The sequence below is a fragment of the Panthera tigris genome, chromosome C2 (assembly GCF_018350195.1).
Source record: "Panthera tigris isolate Pti1 chromosome C2, P.tigris_Pti1_mat1.1, whole genome shotgun sequence".
Classification (NCBI taxonomy): Eukaryota; Metazoa; Chordata; class Mammalia; order Carnivora; family Felidae; genus Panthera; species Panthera tigris.
This window is the reverse complement of record NC_056668.1, coordinates 132,390,707-132,409,027: the sequence shown is the minus strand read 5'-3', so window position 1 is coordinate 132,409,027 and position 18,321 is coordinate 132,390,707. Positions and strand designations below refer to the sequence as shown.

Here is an 18,321-nt window from a genome sequence, read left to right as displayed (position 1 = left end):
ACTGAGGTTAGGTCCCTGGCCCAAGGTTACACAATAAATGCTGAAGGATGTGCTTGAGAGATGTTGACCCTTGAAGCCACCAAACTGCTGTGGGCAGAGTAATTCCTTGAGCCACGTCCCACTGGGACATTCCAAGACCTGATTTCTTTCTGAGATTCGCCGGTGTGTACTTTGAGGGCGCTGTAGAAGGGTGGGCTTCTCAGACTCATCTCTTGTCCATCCAGCATCTTGGGTGTAAACGGGCAAGCTGTTTAAACATGCGGGACTGATTTCTGAAAGGATTTCTTGAGGAGGCCCTGGAAAAACACAGGGTTAGCATCGCTCGGAGGGGCCTTGCCAAACCGGACTCTCTGTGCCAGAGTAAGACAGGTGTGGGTTCAGCTCTTTGTGAGGGGCATGGGGTGCCGGGACCCACCAGACAGTGGGTGCTTGCCACATCTTTGTGCCCTCTGGCTGTGCCCTCTGCAGCCTGATGGCAGGCGACACCCTCACCTAGTTGCTGGAGGGTGGTGGGCACCTCAGCGGTCTGTCCCCTGTCCTCTACGCTGGCAGCAGTTCTGAGCAGGCATGCCTGCATCTGGGCAGTGATGTGCAGTAACTGCTTGCCAGGAAGGGGACAGAGTACAATGGAAAACTGTACTAATCAATCAGAAATTGGAATTCCAAAAACACAGCATCCAGGGCCCAGTTAGATGAGGGTCCAGGAGCCCTAAAGAAAAGTAAGGAATTGGGTCATGACCTGGTTTGCCATCAGGCTCTGCCAGCTCCCCCTGCCTGACCTTGGTCTCATGTCCCCTCACCCCAACACACACACACACACACCCCGCCTCGGGTCCCTAAACATCCTGAATTTAAGATGGGGCCATGCTGTTCATCCAGCCCACCTCATGTGGTCAGATGAAAGATGAAATAACAAGGGTGCCAACTGAGGATCTTAAGGACCCTATTAAAACAGCCCACAGGCTTTAACACTCAGTAACTCTGTTTGCTCTGTCACACTTAGCCTTCACAGCAAGCCACATGTGGCTGCACCAAAAACAGGTGCATGTGTGGAAGTGATTGACGGGTCACGGGACGTGTGCAACATCTCTTGCCATCAGCACATTAAAATGGCTGTTAAGGGAGGGCACCGCGGTTTCCTCAAGAAAGGTGATTTGATGGCTTTGATCCAAAGTCTCAAAGTGTGGTCCTAGGACCAGCAGCATTGGCGTCACCTGGGAAGTTGCTATAAATGCAGATTGTTGGACCCCACCCCGGATGGACTGAATTAGAAACTCTGGGGATGGGCCTCAGCAATCCTTTTTCACAAGGGAGATCCTGATTCACGGTTTCAAGAGCCAGTGTCTAAAAGAACAGGATAGATGCCACTCTCACCAGATGTCTGTGGTTGTGTGTTAGTTGATGAAAGTTGTGATAGGAAAAGTACCCCAGTGGCTTGTCTTTCTTCAGCCTTTGAAATTAACTGTGACCTTGATGGGTAACTGGAGTGAATGCATCCTATCTAAAATGTTTGTGGGAGGAAGTTAAAGTTACAAACTAAAATAAGGACACAATTGTCTTTTTAATTAGAAGAGGTCAATTTTATGGGTTAAGAGGCTAGGTCAGGAAAGATGAACATTTATTCAGAAAGTTTCCTGGCTGTGCAGATTGGTTTCCGTTAGGTTGATTTGTTAATTTTATTTCTTTCTCAGATGTTTGAACTTTTTTCTCTTGACCTCCTATTTTTGTGCATTAATCTATTTGGTGTTATTAGTGTTGGGTCATGTCGTCATTGTCCCTCGTCCCCTTCTCTCCCTCACGGACACACGCACACGCGCACACGCACACACACACGCACACACACACACACTTCAGGAATGCTGTGGCTTTTCTCCAGAGATCCTGGGAAATGGCGTAGGGTTTTAAGACCCACAATGGGCCCAGTGGTGTGCACCAGCTTGTGAAGCTGGTTCTGTGCCTCTCTTTCCAACTCCGTATTCAGTGACGGATTCAGTCATTAGTAGCTTGAAATTGTGTTTGTGGAAGTACCGCACCATGAAAACTGGCAAAGCCTAGAAATTAGGATTCCACCCTCCCACCCCCACCATGGCTCAGAGAGCCAGTTGTAAGCATTTACCAGCACATCACTAGATAGGCCTTTATTCCATCACATGTTGACATTATGATAGGCAGGTGTGGCTGGCATCCAGTTGGGCAGAAACACATTTTCTTAATTTTCCTGATAGTGACAAGTGAATTAATGGTTTTGATGTAGGTGTTCAGCCAGTTCTCCCCCCGCACAAGTCTTCAGTCTCGCTCTTTTCTCTGGTGCCTTTGGAGCATTCCCAAATTCCCCACAGTGGAAACAGACCCCCGTCCATTTTAGCAGCGTCAGCTTCTGAGTGCCATCTCTTGAGGACTAAAGGAGGGGAGATCTCTTCTGGACAGACTGTACCCCTGGGCATATGGGTTTCTCTTCCTCTTTGCGGCTGTATTGGCAGACTTTAGGTCAGCTCATAGGTGGCCTCCTTCAGGAAGCCCTTCAGACTCCTTCAGAGTAAAAGACTCTTCCTTTGTGTTTCCGTAATTCTCTGTGCATAAGTCTGTCAGCTCCTATTATGATCACTATGATTTCTTTATCCACTTTCCTTCCTTACTGCGAGTTTCTCAGCGTGGGCGCGTTCATCTTTGTTCTCTAAGGCTTCCAGTAAATGCTTCCTGAATTGGGTTGCAGGCCTTTTGGTTCAGCGTTAGGTACACATACACTTCTCAGAATGAAGCGTGAATCCCTCAAGAGCTTTTAAACACACAGGTATCCAGGCCCTCCTCACAGAGGTTCCTTTTCAAGCCCACTTTGGGAATCGCTGCCTTAGCAGAACCACATGGATACACTGTGTCCCAGCATGGCCCAGCGGTGTCCAGTCCAGGGCAGAACCCACAGCTCAGCTCTTTGAAGAGGCTGTGTCAGAAGTCCCCCCTCCCCCCACTGACGGCCCCCCTTCTGCTGGCCCCTCCAGGTGTGTGGGCCTTTGTCCAGCAGCCTCACCTTTCACCCTTGAGACCCACCTGCTTCCTCTCTTCACCCTTTTGGCCTCTGGGAAGGGTCTTTCCTGTTCAAGCCCTGGGCAGATCCCTCTTGGCTTGTGGTTGACCCTGCCTTTCTGGCAACCTCTCTCCTTCCAGGCCAGCCCATAAACTCCTGGGCTCTGGCCACAAAACACTGCTGACCAGCTTGTTCTCTTTGCTCACAGTTGGGACTGCCCTGTTCCTTTTCTGCCTCCTGCGCACATTAGTATCCTCAGCTCGCAGTACACACGTGCCATTCCAGTTGAGCCACATTTCCCGGCTTCCCTGTCCCCATGTGCACGTGCACACGTGGACGCTTTCATGAGAAAACCTACCTAACTCTTCACAGCTCTGCAAACACCGCAGCGTGTTGGAAAGAGAAGGTAGATTCTGGAGTCTGGTCTGGGAATGCATCCTGGCTGTCTTATTCCCAGCCAAGTGACTGAGTGTACCCCCTCTTTGTTTTTCCATCTTTCAGCTGTATGAGTGGGAACACTGTCAGCCTCTCAAAGTTGAGAATTTAAAAAATGATATATTCAAAAGTTGTGAGTGTAGCTCTTGGCATATCGTAGGGAAATAGTACTTTCTTTTATTGGTCCCCTGGTGTCATCGGCTAGAAAGATCCTCTCCCGGTTGCCTTGCTCTTGCTCTGAAAGCACACCAGAGGTTGCGCAAGGGAAAAGTGTGGAGCCAAATGCATTGCGTGTTTCTCAGTTGGAAACCTGTGGCAGTTTTGAGTAGTATGAAAGCCCGTCCGCACAGCATCTGTAATGGGTATTTTGTTTACTTTCTTTGAGTTTACAATTTAGAGTGTGAGCAGAAAGGGTCCTTCTTGGAAAGAAAGGGGGAAACTACAGAGATGAATAGGTCATATGGATGAGAGACGGAAAGACAGAGACAGGGACCCTCTTTTTCATTCTGAGGTTGCATGTCCTTCAGCCTGGGAGCCCATCACTGCTTATGGACACCATCAGGTGCCCTTGAGGCCTTAGAGCCTTCTCTGTCTTCACCCCTCTCCTTGGAATGAGCCTTCCGCGCCCCTTGTGAAATTTGCTGCCAGAACTGACCATGCGATAACAGTAAAAACTCTTTTAGCTGATGCAAGTTGGTATGGTGGTTAGAGAGTTAATTGAAAAGCCAATTAAAAAGAACCAAAGAAAATCATATTCATACCCCCACACATTTTATTTTAATGTAAAATATATAAATACGCATCCATTTGCCCATCTTTTAGAGTTTGAAGTCTGCTGATTGGAATTTCACTTCACCTTTCTTGTGTAAACCACACCCAAGGTGTTGCGATCACCAGTGTCCTGGGGCAGTGTCTTGAAAGTCTAGGAAAGGGATCTCACTGCCGAATCCTCGATTTCATGATTTTTTTCGTACTCTTTTCCAGCCCCCACCACTTCTAAGTCAGCCACAGTTGTTATTTTTAGGCAACTGCACTTTGTCAAATCTCTTCAAAGCATTCTACTTAGTTTTCCCAGAAACAACTTCTTTTGTCTTTACCATCAGTTTAAATAATGTAAATGAAGACACATAGTGATGACAGTGGGTCTAACTGACCTACGCGGGTCTGGGAGCCTGTGGGACTCAGCCTGATGTGCTCGGTGGCTGGGATCAGGGGGCCATGAGCAAGCTGGAGAGGAGCCTGCCACCTGTGAGCGCTTGGTCCTCTGACAGCTGGACTTGGGCTTCTGCTCGTCCAGCAGGTGGTTGGATCAACTTTGGGGCAGCCATGACAGATTGCATCATGTAGGGTGGCACATACTCAGCTCTCCCCATCCGCTCCCTGTGTATTCAATCTGTTATTGAACCGACTCCCAGTTCATCTCATCCTATTAATTTCTGCCCATTCTTCCAGCCTATGGAGACATTTTTGATCATGGTTATATCGTCCTGCATTTTTGGAGGATCATCTCAGCTTGGGCTTCTCTGAAGGTTTCATTTGTAGGATGGCTCCTTTCCAGTCCAATGTCAAACACACTAGATGGAGGACATGGTCTTTTGGCATGTTTGGGGGGTTTTTCCTCTAGTCTCTAACCTGACGCCAAACCCTTTTGCCAGAAGTTTCAGATGGCCCTCTTGTTCCACCTAACATGTCACCATTTTATCCCTGAAAGAATCACGAGAGGCTCGCTGAGATGCATTTCTGTAACTGACATCCACTCTGGGGTACACCTCCACCCCTCCAGTCCCCTAACCCTGGGGACACACAGGCCCCACTCGTTCTGCACTAACTTCTGTATTCTGTAGACTTCTGGGGATCCATCTTTTGTTTCTAGGGGCTCCCAGCCATCTCTTGAACAATCCACACAGGATTTGTAAGGGAGTAACATCAATTTCTGTGGTATCTACAATCCACCACCTTCTGCTGTGACAAGGGAGCCAATATTTATTCTTATTAAACCATCTGACATTTCTTTCATTGCCACGGTTTCTCTAGGATAATTATTTTGGTTCTGAGATCATAGCCTTGAGTGCCAAAGATAGTAGTTCTCTGTCTTTTTCCTGTGATTCAAAAGATTTTCCCATAAGTGACCACTGCCTTGAATGACCTTGACTGCAGACACATCCCCTTCCCCTACCAGGCTGTAACTCCACCCCTTTTCCAACCCAGAGCAAATCACGGCACAGAGGAGGCCCACAAGGTGTTCAGGGCAACGCTGAGTCTGTTCTAGCAGCTCTGGGTGCTCTCACTTGGTCAGATTCCTCGCGTCCCACTCGGTTTTGATAGTGACACATCAGTGCACTAAGTGGTATGACTGAGCATCTTTTCCCTAAAATGTAATGTATGTATACTTGATGAATTTTAAATTCATCGTTTAATGGGGAAAAACTGAGAGCTTTCCCCCTAAAGTCAGGAACAAGACAGGGATGTCCACTCTCATGCCACTGTTATTCAACATAGTATTGGAAGTCTTAGCCTCTGCAATCAGACAACACAAAGAAATAAAAGGCATCCAAATCGGCCAGGAGGAGGTCAAACTTTCACTCCTCGCAGATGACCTAATACTCTGTATGGAAAACCCTAAAGATTCCACAAAAAAACTGCTAGAACTGATTCCTGAATTCAGCAAAGTTGCAGGATATAAAACCAATGCACAGAAATCAGTTGCATTCCTACACACCAACATTGAAGCAACAGAAAGAGAAATCAAGGAATTGATCCCACTTACACTTGCACCAAAAACCATAAAATACCTAAGAATAAATCTAACCAAAGAGGTGAAAAATCTATACACTGAAAACTATAGAAGACTTATGAAAGAAATTGAAGAAGACACAAAAAATGGAAAAAGATTCCATGCTCCTGGATAGGAAGAACAAATACTGTTAAAATGTCGATACTACCGAAAGCAATCTACATATTCAATGCAATCCCTATCAAAATAACACCAGCATTCTTCACAGAGCTAGAACAAATAATCCTAAAGTTTGTATGGAACCAGAAAAGACCCCGAATAGCCAAAGCAATCTTGAAAAAGAAAACCAGAGCAGGAGGCATCACAATCCCAGACTTCAAGCTATACTACAAGGCTGTAGTCATCAAGACAGTATGGTACTGGCACAAGAACAGACACTCAGATCAATGGAACAGAATAGAGAACCCAGAAATGGACCCACAAACGTATGGCCAACTAACCTTTGACAAAGCAGGAGAGAACATCCAGTGGAATAAAGACAGTCTCGTCAGCAAGTGGTGCTGGGAAAACTGGACAGCAACATGCAGAAGAAGGAACCTGGACCACTTTCTTACACCATACACAAAAATAAACTCAAAATGCATGAAAGACCTAAATGTAATTCAGGAAGCTCTCACAATCCTCGAGGAGAAAGGAGGCAAAAACCTCTTTGATCTTAGCCACAGCAACTTCTTACTCCACACGTCTCCAGAGGCAAGGGAAACAAAAGCAAAAATGAACTGTTGGGACCTCATCAAAATAAATTCATCATTTAAAAGCTTGAGGGTTTGCTTTAGAAAGCAGGTTGCTAATCTCTATTTAAAATGTTAGAGGCTCCTGGGTGCCTCAGTCAATTGATCATCCAACTCTTGGTTTGGGCTCAGGTCATGATCCAACCCCAAGTTGGGCTCAGCACTGAGCGTGAAGCCTGCTTAAGATTCTCTCTCTCTCTCTCTCTCTCTCTCTCTCTCTCTCTCTCTCTCCCCTCCCTCTGCCCCTCCCCCGCTCATGCTCACTCTCTCTCTCTAAAGTAAAAACAGTAATAATAAATAATTTAAAATAATAAATGAATAAATAATAAAAGATGTTAAAAATGGGGGCACCTGGGTGGCTCAATCAGTTGAGCAGCCAACTTTGGTTTAGGTCATGATCTCACAGTTTGTGGGTTCGAGCCTCACATCAGGCTCTGTGCTGACAGCTCAGAGCCTGGAGCTTGCTTCAGATTCTGTGTCTCCCTCTTTCTCTGTCCCTGCCGTGCTCATGCTCTGTCTCTCTCTCTCTCTCTCTCTCTCTCTCTCTCTCTCTCTCTCTCAAAAATAAATAAACATTAAAAAAATTTTTTTTAATGTTAAAACTGTTAAATACCCACTCCTACCCATGACTAAGCAAGCCCGTACCTCACATCCACCTCTTGCAGAGAAACACATGCATTTGTTCACAAGAAGGCACACACAAGAACATTATTTCAGCATGATTAGTACTAGAAAAAAGGAAACTGCATACATGCCCATCAGTAGGAGAATGATTAAATAAACGATGGTACATCCTTATTATGGATGCAGTCATTCTGTATAAACTGCCAGGCAGGGAAGGAACTCCAGGAAATGTTAAGTGAAAAAACAAGCTGCAGAATGATGCTGTAATGGGTAATTTTATGTGGCACCCTGGCTAGGCTATGGTGCCCAGTTGTTTGGTCAAGCACCAGTTTGATGTTGTAGTGGAGGGAGTTTTTAGATATTATTAACATTCAAATTTCCAGACTTCAAGTAAAGCAGATTGCTAATCCTTCATAATGTGGGTGGGCCTTGTCCAATCAGTTGAGGGCCTTAAAAATACGCCTTTCCTGCAGACTTCGGAAAAGAAAGTAAAATGGAAAATAGGCAGGAAGTAAAATAGAAATAGGAAGTAAAATGAGGGTTGAATAATTCCACTTTCTTGGAAAGTGTACAACTTCTTGCTTTGAACATAGCTTAAAAAGGTGTCTGTGTATATGTGTACATAGTCATATACACCCAATCTCATTCTGGGCTTAACTTTCGTTCTTTTTTGGAGTTTGCCTCACTTTAGTCACCATCCCTGGAGGGTCAGGTACCTCCGTTCTGTCCTTGTAAATCCACACTCATCAACCTGTGCAAGACATTGATTTCCTTAGGTGCCTGCAACTTTTTTTCTAGAGCGACACTTCCACCAGGAGTCAACTTCTCTTCGGGTGTTTCTTGCCACGGGGCTGGACTGAACTTTCCCCTGAACTTTTAACATTCCTTTTCTTCTTGTGCCTGGAGAGGGTCTCTAGTGCTCCTTGGCTATTAGGAATTTGGCAGAGGACAGCTTAGTTTGTATGGTCTGTGTTCTGCCAGATAAGTCACTCCTCTTCCCCAAATGATGGAGATCATATTTAAAAACAGTGACCCCAAGAGGCGCCTGGGTGGCTCAGTCTGTTAAGCGTCTTGACTTTGGCTCAGGTCGTGATCTCACGGTTTGTGAGTTCAAGCCCTGCGTCAGGCTCTGTGCTGACAGCTCAGAGCCTGGAGCCTGCTTTGGATTCTGTGACTCCCTCTCTTTCTGGTTCTCCCCTGCTGGCTCTCTCTCTCTCTCTCTCTCAAAAATAATAAATTAACATTAAAATTTTTTTTTAAAAAAACAGTGACCCCAAAAAGCCTTTATCAGGTCACTGAGTCCTGACTTCTGATCTGAGTCTTTGGCCCTGTGCTCGGTTAGTGGGGCCCTGGGTGGCTGGCTGTCCCTGTTTCGTCTTTTTCGGGCAGAATTTTCCCTCTGTCTCCTTCTGGACAGCAGCTTCTTGACTTGGGGGTCATGAAATGTCACGTGGATTGTGGCATTGCCAAGAAGAGATAGATGATGGGCTTTTGGGTGGAAATCGGCCCTCCAGCTTTCCCATGGGATGGCTGGCAGTTGGTGGAGGAGGATTAGTGGATACGAGACAGAGAACTCCCAGGGAATTGGGAAGCCCCAGAGGGTCAGAGAAAGGGACTGGGACAAGAGTGCCACCCTGGGACGAAAACGTAAAGGGGTGTTCGCTGAGGCCCCTACCTGCAAGGAGCATCCAGGAGGGAAGAAGACTTCCTGCAGGATAAGTAGCAAGGCACTCAGTGCTGGATGGCATCCTGCTGACCGGAAGTGCTCTGGGGGAAAGTAGACACAGACCAAGGCCCACTGGACACCGTGGGCTCCCAACGGGCTCCGACAGGGTGTGGATGAGCCAAGGGGGTTGGGAAAGGGGCTTCCTGCCGGTGGGAAGTGCCAAGAGCCGAGGCAGGCCAGAAGGGAAAGCACATCTGTACATTTTGGTTTCACAATTAGAACATTAGTGGCTAATGTCAGAGTTTTTCTAGATCCTCGGATCCCCCATTTTTTAAAAAAAATAGTTTTGGGAGAGTGTGAGTGGGGGAGGGGCAGAGAGAGTGGAACAGAGGATCCAAAGCAGGTCCGCGCTGACTGGCTGACGGCAGTGAGCCTGCTGTGGGGCTCAAATTCACGACCCTCTAGATCATGACCTGAGGCGAAGTCGGATGCTCGACCGACTGAGCCACCCAGGTGCCCCTCCTTGGATCTCTTTTGATCAATGTGCTTTCACTTCCAGAAGCCAGCACCTGTGTCTTTGCTGACACCTGCACCTGGGCCTCCGGAGCCTGGTTTGTTGCTCTTGGCAAAAGCTGAGCAGGGAAATACCTGGATGTTTAGGTGCCCCTGGGGTAGCTCTTACCTGTGACTGAGGAGGGTGGGTGTATGAAAGGCAAGAGTGAGGCAAACTCCAAAAATGAATGAAGGTTAAGCCCAGAATGAGATTGGGTATACGTGACTACACACACACACACACACCCCTTTTTAAACTATGTTTAAAGAAGAAGTTGTACATTTTCCAAGAAAGTGGAATTATTCAACCCTCATTTTGCTTCCTTTTCTACAAGGAGAAAACAAGTATATCTAAAGCGGAACAGAAGAAAGGACATGGTGATACATAACTAGTTATCTTTTTTTTTTTAAGTTTATTTATTTATTGTGAGGGAGAGAGCACGTGCATGTGGGTGGGGGAGGGGCAGAGAGAGCAGGAGAGAGCGAGCATGTGCAAGCAGGGGAGGAGCTGAGAGAGAGGGAGAGAGAGAATCCTAAGCAGACTCTGTGCTGGCAGTGCAGAGCCCGACATGGGGCTCAATCCCACGAACCACGAGATTATGACCTGAACCGAAACCAAGAGTTGGACACTTAACTGACTGAGCCACCCAGGTGCCCCTAGTTATCTTTTAAATGTAAGTTTTTAATTACCCAAGTAAAATGAAGACTTCTCTCTATTAAAATGAAGACGTTACAGATAAAGCTACCTCCCACTCTTCCATTCCAAGGCACTCATAACCATTGTCAGAGGTGTGGACCTCTGAGTACAGCTTACCCCCCCAGAGCCTCCCTCGGGCTGAGGCTAAGCCTCAGGGGATGTTGCATAAACCTGTGTCCTCACTCGGGTTCAGCCTGTTGTTCGCCTCCCCCCACCCCCTCACCGCCTTATAATAAGCTACTTGCGCGTAAATCCTCCTCTCAGGGACTGTTTCTGGGGAAACTGGCCTAAGATAGAATATGTCTTTTACAAAAATTTCATGTGATAATGTGAATTATGTTGCAAATTGAGACAAAAAATTGTTGTGGGTTTTATAATAATTTTAAAGAAAACTCTTATGGTCCAAAACTGTATATATTTAAAAACCGAATCTTCCTCCCACCCACCGGCCCTCCATGCTCTCTCCAAGAGGGAGCTCTTCCCAGAGATAAACAGAGTTGGGTGACACACGCAGACACATGTGCGAGTAGGCTGAACAGGTGCTCTCCAAAAGTAAGCCCTGGAACTTGTAAATGTTACCTTATTTGGAGAAAGGATTTTTGCAGATATAATTAAAGATAAGCATCTTGGGGCGCCTGGGTGGCTCAGTCGGTTGAGCGTCCATCTTCGGCTCAGGTCACGATCTCACAGCTGGTGAGTTTGAGCCCCACGTCGGGCAGCTCAGAGCCTGGAGCCTGCTTCGGATTCTGCATCTCCCTCTCTCTCTGCCCCTTCCCCGCTCATGCTCTGTATCTCTCTGACTCTCAAAAATGAATAAACATTTAAAAAAATTTATAAAGATAAGCATCTCGAGATGGGGAGATCATCCTGGATTATATGGATGGGTCCTAAAAACATTCACGTATATCCTTCTGAGAAGGAGGCAGAGGGAGATTTTGCACACAAGGAGAAAGACGTGAAGGCAGAGTTGAGAGAGATTTGGAAATGCTGGCCTTGAAGACTGGAGACATGCAGCTACCAGCCAAGGGACGCTGGCAGCCACAGCTGCTGAAGAAATGGGTTTTCCCCTAGAGCCTCCAGAGGGAGCATGGCCCTGCTTTCACCTTGAGTTTGGCACAGTTGTACTGACTTTGGACTTCTGACCTCCAGAACTGCGAGAGAATGAATAGCTGCTATTGTAAGCCACCAAATTTGCAGTCCCTTTTACAGCAGCCCTGGAAACAGGTACAACATACATAGACCTAACTGCAAGGGAGGCCTGTGGCATGTTCTTGACAGCATGTCTGCTTGGGAAGAGCGTCTGCGGAGAACTCTGCCATCCAGGCAAGAGCCCGGGTTTGCAGTAGGTTGAAGGAGGCTACAGTAGGGATCTCATCAGAGAGCCAGGAGTCCAGAGTTGGCCCTGAAACAGTGTGTTGTTGGGAGAGATGGACTAGAATGGGGGAAAGGTAGACAGACGTTTGGAGGAGAGGTTCCAACGTGAGAGAATATGGGTGGTGGCCATGGTGTCGGTTAGGATGCTTTCCATGTCAACAGCAGGACATATGAATAGAAATGACTTGCAGTAGGTATGTTGCTTCTCACGTCACCAAGCAGGAAGTCTGGAGGAAAATTGGGGGTTGCAGAGTCAGCTTTTTCAATGGCTTAAGGACATCACAGAGGACCCAGGTGCTGTCACCTTTCTGCATTCTGGTCCTCACCCTGCCTGCCAGGTCTCTCTTTGGAATGCTAGGCCCAAAGTGGCTGCAGCAGCTCCACGCATCTCATGTGAACGTCATAAGAGCTGGGAAGAACTGGGCATTTCCTGCTACGTGCCCTTTTTTTTTATTAGAAAGTAAAACTGTTCCCAGAAACTCTCCAGTAGAGTTTTCTTGGGTCCCCTTAGCTGGGACGTGGGTCACAGACCCACATCATTGCCAAGAATCATGGTTAGCTGGAGCTGGAGAGTGTGTTACCTAGGAAAGGGAACCTGGGCTAACAAGTAACTGTTTTGGCACCAACAGTGTCTGCCACTGAGTGGGAATAGAAAGGCAAGGGATGCTCCTAGAAACATTTTAAAGAAAACTAGACTTGGTGACAGCTTGGATAGCAGGAAGGTGAAAAGGAAGAATTTGATGTTTTTCTTCCAAAAACTCAATGGTCTTATTCTCTCAGACACCCATATTTCATTTCTTGTACAAAATTTAGCTCTACAAGTTAAGGTAGACCTTTTAAAACATTTATTCAACAAATAAATATTGAGTTCCTACTGTGTGTCAGCCATTGTGAAAACATGACGAATGGAGGGAATTTGGGCAGGAAGGATTGATGTCTTTAACTAGAAGGAAGGAGCGCAGTCATTAAAAATGAATTCCCACCCCCTGGCCTTTGCATGCCCATAAATAATTTCTCTTCGCTGTCACACGTCCTGAGAGTAGTGAAATGTGCTAAATCACCAGGACCCTTTTAGAGCTGGAGACAGGGGAGAGGCAAGCATGCGTTCTGGCAAAGACCACAGGATGGGGTGAATTTAGAACTTTGCTGCAGAGAAAGAGAAAGGTGAAAGAGGTCAGCACGTTTTCAGAATCTTGTAACAAATGCATTTTTGAAAAAAACAGTATGCTTAAGGGGCGCCTGGGTGGCTCAGTCGGTTAAGCGTCTGACTTTGGCTCAGGTCATGATCTCGCGGTATGTGAGTTGGAGCCCTGCGTCGGGCTCTGTGCTGATAGCTCAGAGCCTGGAGCCTGCTTCGGATTCTGTGTCTCCCTCTCTCTGTGACCCTACCCCGCTCATGCTCTGTCTCTCTCCCCCTCTGTCAAAAATACATAAACATTAAAAAAAATTAAAACAACAACAACAACAACAATATGCTTAAAACCTCCAGTGTATGCCACAGAATGACAAGAAAGAGGCAACCCTCAATGTGATAAAATAGGCTTGATCTTTAGGTTTCTTGGATGTTTGAGATTAGAAGGGTGGAAGATAATTCTATGAGAATGTTAAGCACATGCACAGACAATTACCATGGGTCAGACAATTCTGTGGGTCAGAATCCAGGTGGGCTAAACTGCTAGGGTCACAGGAGGCTGAAACCAGATGTTAGCAGGGCCATGTTACTTACTAGGGCCTCTAAGGCAGGAATCTGCCCACCCCCCCCCAAGCTCATTCAGGTTGTTGGCCAAATTCAGTTCCTTGCAGTTGTAGGACTAAGGTCTTTGCTTCCTTGCTGGCTGCCAGCCAAGGGCTGGTCTTTGCTCCTGGGGACTGTCACATTCCTTCTCATGCTTTCCATGTGGCCCCCCAATAAGAACTTTTTAGATGCATAGACAGTCTGCAGGTTACAGATGAGGACAGGGCAAATGGTTCTCCAAGAAGAATTTAGTATATTAAATCAGTGAGTATAGAGGGCTGGGGGGTGTTCTTGTAGTTAAGTGGTCATTCATTGCCACTTCTTGGAATTTGTCCTTTTGAAATTCACTTGGCCAAGTATTTTAATACAACTAAATAAAAAGGAAGGGTCTATGGGTGGAGTGTGACTGGTTGAGAAGCTATACTCAACAAAGGTGTGCTTTAATTCAAGGAAGATCTTTCCTTGTGTGCCCTGTGACGCCATCCTGTGCTGTGTCCTCTTTTGCAGCTTTTTCAATGGTTTGTGTAGAGATTTACAAGGTGGTGGGCCTATGGAGAGAGACCCAAAGCTGGGAAGTCCCAGGGTATACCAAGTGGCCATGAGTAGCTAAAGAATAAAGAACATGGATGCTCTTGGGTTCTCCAAAAACATTCCGGCTGGGCATGGGAGAAAGAGGATAAAGGGGGTGTCTGAGAGTGGGGCGTGGGGAAGATTCTGGACAACCCACCCACACCAGTGTCAACAAGGGCTGCTTTTTCTGACTGTTTTTACACGTTGAGTGTCTAAATTAGATTACAGTTGGTGTTTGTGGAAAGTGCCCCATTACTTTAAAAAAAAGGAAAAAAAAAAAAAAAAACAAGAAACCTTGAAAATTACTTACCTAATCCTGCTTCTTTTTGGAGTAGGTCTCCCTGACTCCTTAATTCCCTTCTAATCTCATTATCTCTTAATTTATCACTGTTGGATCAGACCATCCCAATAAAATGTAAAAGAGATACATTTAAGTATAAAAAACATCAGTTGCATTTAAGTTCAAAAAAATAATATAGAAGGGAGAATACCTGATTTGACAGCAATTCTAATGAAAAGGAATTTAATACAGCTCAACAGTATACCTCCTACTCCCCTCCAAATTCTATGACAAATGCTATAAGCTATGACAAAGTGGTATTTACCAGATCATAACTGTGATCTTTGTCCCCTCATTTTGTTCTCTCCTTTCCTCTGCTGAATCCCTTCCCCATCCCAAGTCTTCACCGTGGGGATCCTCACCTTTCCTGACCCAGCTCTTTGTAGAATCATCTTCCCTTCCTTTTGGCACTTAGTATGTTCCATCTTACTTTAGAGTTATTTAATTTTTTTAAACTTTATTTATTTATTTTGAGAGAGAGAGAAAGCACGCACATGTGAGCAAGCATGAGCAGGGGAGGGCCAGAAAGAGAGGGAGAAAGAATCCCAATCAAGCTCCATGTCAACAGCATGAGGCTCAAACCCACAAACCATGATACCATGACCTGAGCCAAAATCAAGAGTCAGATGCTTAACCGATTGAGCCACCCAGGTACCCCTAGAGTTATTTAATTTTTAAAATTTTTAAATGTTTAAAATTGCACACACTCCATGACTCAAGGACTAGCTGTTCTTGATATCCATGTTCCCTGGTCCCAAATTAATTTCTCTCGTTTTACAAATTTTCCACAAACATTGGTTGAATGAACACAGAACATCCGGTTGCTGCTATTTAACAAGAGGTGACTGGCCATATTTACGAACATGCCCATAGGAAGTACCTGTCTTTCTGCTCTTCTGATGCTGGCTGATGCTGGCTGACTTAGAGCTCTGTGTCCCACCACACCCACCGTATTTGATGAGAAACACAGACAGACTGTAGGGGGCACAGAAGAAAGGGCTAGGGATGGAGACATATGCATATCTATCTTGAAAGAGGAAAAAAAAAAAAAACGGGCAATCAGGTAGCCGACTCCCTATCTTTGAAAGGCTGACCTGTCATAAAGGAGGTAGACTCTGTTTTCCTTGATTGCAAGGGAGTAACTCGATCCCTTTGAAGAACCCCTGTGGAGCTGTTCCACAGTGGAGGTGGCTGGGCCCTCGGGCTGTCAACAACCAAGTGCCAGTGTGATTCAGATGTTCAGCCAGTAAGTGAGCCTCCTCCCTTCAGCAGGAAGCACTACAGCAGTGGTTCCAGATCACATTGACCCTCACGATCACCTGGGGACTTAAAAATACACATTCCCAGGCATCACCCCTGGAGATTCAGTGCCAGTAGGTCTGGAGGTGGAAATGAGGGATCCACATGTGAAACATTCCACCGGCCCAAGAGCCACAGGACTGGGGGACTCCCCTGATCCCTTCCAGATTCAATGAGCTGGGATGCTTGGTTGGCCCATTGCTTTTAAGTTAGTGGCCTCTTTGAGGCAGAATTTTTTTTTTTTTTTTCCAATGGGTATTTATTTTTGACAGAGACAGAGACAGAGCTTGAGTGGGGGAGGGACAGAGAGAGAGGGAGACACAGAATCCAAAGCAGGCTCCAGGCTCTGAGCTGTCAGCACAGAGCCCGACGCGGGGCTCGAACCCACGGACCGTGAGATCATGACCTGAGCCGAAGTGGGACGCACAACCGACTGAGCCACCCAGGCGCCCCGAGGCAGAATTCTTAACATCCTCTTCAGCTAAGGTAGAAGGGGATTCTCTTTGCTTACATCACTTGACAAATTAGATTAAGAAGGCTCAGGAGATAGTCTAATGAGGCCAAGAGGCCTGTTCGTTTTACAAAAGTGATGCATGGACAGTTCCTCAAAATGTCAATAGTTAACAGTTGCCATGTGACCTGCAGTACGGCTCCTAGACACGTATCCAAGAGAAATGTAAACACATATCTACATAAAAACCTATACACGGGGCACCTAGGTGGCTCATTGGTTGCACGTCTGACTCCTGTTCTCAGCTAGGGTTTTGATCTCAGGGTCACGAGTTCAAGCCCCGCATTGTTCTCCATGCTGGGTGTGAAACCTACTTAAAACAAAATGAAACCTATATATATGGCTCTTCGCAGCAGCATTATTCATAATATCCAAAAGGTGGAGACAATCCAGATTTCCAGCAAGTGATGAAAAAATAAGCAAAACGTGACATATCCGTATAATGGAATATTGTTTGGCAATAAAAAGGAATGAAGTACTGATCCATGCTGTGGCATGGATGAACCTTGAAAACATTATGCTGAGTGAAAGAAGCCAGACACAGAAGGCCACATGTTTTACGATTCCATTTACGTGAAATGTCCAGATTAGGTAAATCCGTAGAAACAGAAATTAGATCGGAGGCTTCCTTGAGGTGAGAGGAAGGAGAGTGGTTGCTCATGGGTACAAGAATTTTGGGGGAGTGATGAAGATGTTCTAAATTCAGACTGTGGTGGTGGTTGCACATCTCTGAATATGTTAAATACCATTGAGTCAAAGACTTTAAATGGGTGAATATTTAGATATTTCAATTACATCTCAGTAAAGATGTTTTCAAAAAGTGGTGCTTGTAATTGAAGACAGGTTAGAAAATACAAATAAGGAAAAAGCAAAAACCCTCCTCTCCTCATCACTGAGGAAAGAGCCACATCACAACATAACATCTTGGTATATTTTCTTCTCATAGATATTCTGTCTATATTTTCATATTTGGGATCATACTCTTCATACTGTTTCTACTTCATCAATTTAAATGGCTGAAAAGTATTTCAGTATATGAACAATCATATTTTAATGTACTTCATTAGTTATCCATTGGTGGATTTTAGATGGTTTCCATTTTCTTGTGCTTGTAAACCAGGAATATTCTTCAGCTTTATCATTATACTTCATATCACTTTTTGATTTAAAGGCTCATACTTTTTAAGCTAGCTAATTTTTATTTTTATCACACTGGAATAAATTTTACCTTTTTCAAAGTTTATTTATTTTGAGAGAGAGAGAGAGAGAGAGAGAGAGAACATGTGCATGTGAGCAGGCAAGGGGCAGAGAGAGAGAGAGTGAGAGAGAGAATCCCAAGCAGGCTCTGTGCTGTCAGCACAAAGCCCGATGTGGGGCTCAAACTCCCAAACCATGACATCATGGGCCGAGCTGAAATCAAGAGTTGCTTAACCCACTGAGCCACCCAGGCACCTGGAAACAAATTTTACATTTGATTTTACCTTGAAAGTTCTTGATAGTGTTCAGAAGGGGGCATTGGGCAAGAAGGTGAAGTTCACGGTTCATCACAGAAGTATTGCTGTACTTAAAACTTAATTTGGGCCATGAGATTCTGTAGAGTCCCCTTCCCATATGAGGACAAAATCACTTTGAAAGAAGCAGGTAGCTTTGTCTCTATTAAATGGTAGTCGGCTGTTTTGTTTTCTAATCTAGATCAGTTTTTGCTGTGTAGCAATTCCAATCTCTGTAGCTTCAGACAGCCATTTGCTTAGCTCATGATTCTTTGGGTCAGCTGAGTTCTACTCTGGAGCAGCTTAGCTGATCTCTCCTGGGCTCTCTCATGCCTCAGCTGATGCCTGGGTGATCCAGGGTAGCCTCATTCACATGGCTGATGGTTGGCTGGCTGTTGGCTGGGGCAGCAGGGTCTTGCATATTCTAACGCCCGGAAGCTTAGCTGAGCTTCTTCACTGCCAGTCACAGGGCTCCAGGAGT

At 45.8% G+C, this 18,321-nt stretch overlaps 1 protein-coding gene across 3 annotated transcripts in view; it reads left to right on the top strand.

Moving 5' to 3' along the window:
• RFTN1 (raftlin, lipid raft linker 1) overlaps positions 1-18,321 on the top strand; it is a 208,212-nt gene that overhangs the window by 164,344 nt on the left and 25,547 nt on the right. The gene's annotated exons all lie outside the window — the stretch shown is intronic.